The sequence below is a fragment of the Pseudophryne corroboree genome (assembly GCF_028390025.1).
Source record: "Pseudophryne corroboree isolate aPseCor3 chromosome 10 unlocalized genomic scaffold, aPseCor3.hap2 SUPER_10_unloc_3, whole genome shotgun sequence".
NCBI lineage: Eukaryota > Metazoa > Chordata > Amphibia > Anura > Myobatrachidae > Pseudophryne > Pseudophryne corroboree.
The window spans coordinates 734,330-739,218 of NW_026967474.1; positions in this window are offsets into that span (position 1 = coordinate 734,330).

The window sequence follows — 4,889 nt, forward strand, 5'->3', positions numbered from 1 at the left end:
ATACAGCAGTACCCCAAGACTTATACAGCTGCACCACTGTACTGGACTTATACTGCAGTACCCCGCGACTAATACAGCAGTACCCCAAGACTTATACAGCTGCACCACTGGACTTATACTGCAGTACCCCAAGACTAATACAGCTGCACCACTGTACTGGACTTATACTGCAGTACCCCAAGACTTATACAGCTGCACCACTGTACTGGACTTATACTGCAGTACCCCAAGACTTATACAGCTGCACCACTGTACTGGACTTATACTGCAGTACCCCAAGACTTATACAGCTGCACCACCGTACTGGACTTATACTGCAGTACCCGAGACTAATACAGCAGTACCCCAAGACTTATACAGCTGCACCACTGTACTGGACTTATACTGCAGTACCCCAAGACTTATACAGCTGCACCACTGTACTGGACTTATACTGCAGTACCCCGCGACTAATACAGCAGTACCCCAAGACTTATACAGCTGCACCACTGGACTGGACTTATACTGCAGTACCCCAAGACTAATACAGCTGCACCACTGTACTGGACTTATACTGCAGTACTCCAAGACTTATACAGCTGCACCACTGTACTGGACTTATACTGCAGTACCCCGAGACTAATACAGCAGTACCCCAATACTTATACAGCTGCACCACTGGACTGGACTTAGACTGCAGTACCCCAAGACTTATACAGCTGCACCACTGTACTGGATTTATACTGCAGTACCCCTGGGCTTATACAGCAGTACCCCAAGACTTATGCAGCTGCACCACTGTACTTGATTTAGACTCCAGTACCCCAAGACTTATGCAGCAGCACTCCTGGGCTTATACAGCAGTACCCCTGAACTTATACAGCTGCACCATTTTACTGCAATTATACTGCAGCACCCCAAGACATATACAGCAGTACCCCAAGACTTATACAGCTGCACCACTGGACTGGATTTATACTGCAGTACCCCATGGCTTATACAGCAGTACCCCAAGACTTATGCAGCTGCACCACTGTACTGGACTTAGACTGCAGTACCCCAAGACTTATGCAGCAGCACTCCTGGGCTTATACAGCAGTACCCCTGAACTTATACAGCTGCACCATTTTACTGCAATTATACTGCAGCACCCCAAGACATATACAGCAGTACCCCAAGACTTATACAGCTGCACCACTGGACTGGACTTATACAGCAGTACCCCAGGGCTTATACTGCAGTACCTCAAAACTTATACAGCAGTACCCCTGGGCTTATACAGCAGTACCCCTGAGCTTATACAGCTGCGCCACTGTACTGGACTTATACTGCAGTACCACAAGACTTATACAGCTGTACCCCAAGACTTATACAGCTGCACCACTGGACTGGACTTATACTGCAGTACCCAAAGACTTATACAGCAGTACCCCAAGACTTATACAGCTGCACCACTAGACTGGACTTACACTTCAGTCCCCCTGCACTTATACAGCAGTACCCCTAAACTTATACAGCTGCACCACTGGATTGTAATTATACTGCAGTACCCCTGGGCTTATACAGCAGTACCCCAAGACTCATACAGCTGCACCACTGTACTGGACTTATACAGCAGTACCCCTGGGCTTATATGGCAGTACCCCTGAATTTATACAGCTGCACCACTGTACTGGACTTATACGGCTGAACCCCAAGACTTATACAGCTGCACCACTGTACTGGACTTATACTGCAGTACCCCAAGACTTATACAGCAGTACCCATGGGCTTATACAGCAGTACCCCTGGGCTTATACAGCAGTACCCCAAGACTCATACAGCTGCACCAATGTACTGGACTTATACAGCAGTACCCCTGGGCTTATATGGCAGAACCCCTGAATTTATACAGCTGCACCACTGTACTGGACTTATACAGCAGTACCCCAAGACTTATACAGCTGCACCACTGGACTGGACTTATACTGCAGTACCCCAAGACTTATACAGCAGCACTCCTGGGCTTATTCAGCAGTACCCCTGAACTTATACAGCTGCACCAATGTACTGGACTTGTACTGTAGTACCCCAAGACTTATACAGCAGTACCCCAAGCCTTATACAGCTGCACCACTGTACTGGACTTATACTGCAGTACCTCAAGTCTTATACACAGAGCCGGTCTTCACCAATTTGATGCCCTAGGCAAGATTTTGTCTGGTGCCCCCTAGCAGGGCAACTAGTTCCGTCTCTGACCCTGCAGCCCTTTCCCATCACCATCACCCCTCACCCATAGCAGTGCTCATTTTTGTTGTTCCTACACACTATATTTTAAATAGGAACAAGGCGCACATTAGGGCGCACAGCCCAAAAAGGGGTGTGTTCTTGGTGGGAATGGGCATGGGCACACAATTTTACCCCCAAGTCAAATAACGCCACACAGTAGTGCAACTTTATTCACATTTTATCATGCGATAGTTTCCCTTATTCACGTTACACCACACCATATTGCTCTTTATTCACATTAGATGACACAGTAGTGCTCTTTCTATACGTTATGCCACACAGTAGAGCACCTTACACCCATAATACCACACAGTAATGCCCCTTACACGTATGCCACATTATGATTTCCAGGAATGCACTGTTACGTAGCATTTTGTATGTAGATACAGCCGCAGTCACACACAGAATAGAGGCATGCTGCATATCATTTTAATCAGAAGCTGCTTGTGCACCTAGGCATACCAGATGCCCTAGGCATTTGCCAAGTTTGCATATGCCTAGGGCCGGCTCTGCTTATACAGCTGTACCCCAAGACTTATAGGCCCTACACACTGGCCGATCCGCCGCCGAGCTGCCCGACGGCGGATACGGCCGACGGGCGACCCGGCGGTGGGGGGGCAGTGACGGGGGGAGTGAAGTTTCTTCATTCCCCCCGTCACCTGGCTGCATTGAAGTGCAGGCAAATATGGACGAGATCGTCCATATTGGCCTGCATGTACAGCCGACGGGGGACCAGCGATGAACGAGCGCGGGGCCGCGCATCGTTCATCGCTGGAGCCTCCACACTGCACGATATGAACGTTATCTCATTCATTAATGAACGAGATTGTTCATATTGTGCAGTCATGTCGGCCAGTGTGTAAGGCCCTTTATACAGCTGCACCACTTGACATATACTGCAGTACCCCATGGCTTATACTGCAGTACCTCAAAACTTATACAGCAGTACCCCTGGGCTTATACAGCAGTACCCCTGAACTCATACAACTGCACCACTGTACTGGACTTATACTGCAGTGCCCCAAGTCTTATACAGCAGTACCCCAAGACTTATAAAGCTGCACCCCTGGACTGGACTTATACTGCAGTACCCCAAGACTTATACAGCAGTTCCCTGAACTTATACAGCTGCACCACTGTACTGGACTTATACTGCAGTACCCCAAGACTTATACAGCAGTACCCCAAGACTTATACAGCTGCACCACTGGACTGGATTTATACTGCAGTACCCCTGGGCTTATACAGCAGTACCCCAAGACTTATGCAGCTGCACCACTGTACTGGACTTAGACTGCAGTACCCCAAGACTTATGCAGCAGCACTCCTGGGCTTATACAGCAGTACCCCTGAACTTATACAGCTGCACCATTTTACTGCAATTATACTGCAGCACCCCAAGACATATACAGCAGTACCCCAAGACTTATACAGCTGCACCACTGGACTGGACTTATACAGCAGTACCCCAGGGCTTATACTGCAGTACCTCAAAACTTATACAGCAGTACCCCTGGGCTTATACAGCAGTTCCCTGAACTTATACAGCTGCACCACTGTACTGGACTTATACTGCAGTACCCCAAGACTTATACAGCAGTACCCCAAGACTTATACAGCTGCACCACTGGACTGGATTTATACTGCAGTACCCCATGGCTTATACAGCAGTACCCCAAGACTTAAACAGCTGCACCACTGGACTGGACTTATACTGGAGTACCCCAAGACTTATACAGGGAGCTCTGTCTCTCATAATTTGTAAAAGGGGAATCTACCTGGCATAATGTGTAAAAGGGAGCTTTGCCTGGCGTAATGTGCAAAAGGGAGCTCTACCTGGCATAAAGTGTAAAATGGAACTCTGCCTTGCGTAATGTGTAAAAGGGGCTCTGCCTGGCATAATGAGTAAAAGGGAGATCTACCTGGCGTAATGTGTATAAGGAGCTCTACATGGAGTAATGTGTATAAGTGGTGACCACTGTGGTGGGTGCGCACTGTCCGGGTTTTAGATATATGGGGGGGGGGGGGGGGGGGTGCACCAAATTCTCTTTCTGGCACAGGGCATCAAAATGTCTAGCTATGGTTCTGATACAAATCCATTAAATTCCCATGACACTTGCACACATTAAGGCAGTTCCGTGTGTTTGCTTTGCCACCACCCATTCCTCTCACCATATAGGACAGATATAGGCAATAATGTGTAAAATTCACTGCACATGGGTTGTATGCAAAAACCACTTGTGCCCATGCACAGAGATCTATCCGACTCAGATTCTGTCCCTCTGTGTGTAGGTGAACTTGAACTAGATTATACAAATACATTGCCACTATACTACGTATAACATCAAAAAAAGTATATAAGCATAAGTACTGTATAATGTTTTTACTGCTAAAACTTACTTGTCGACAAAAGCATGGTGTAACATGAACACTGGGTCATTGGCAGAAATTGGAATTTCAGCCATTGTCCCTCCCATGTACACGTGAACCAAGTTATGCATGCCACGTTCAAATGTTGTCCCATCTGATGGCCTCAAGAAACCTGTAAAAACATTCCACAAATGTCAGTACTTTACAAAGTTTTATGCATAATTCATAATACATATCAGACAATAATATGCATATAAATGCGTTAAAAATAA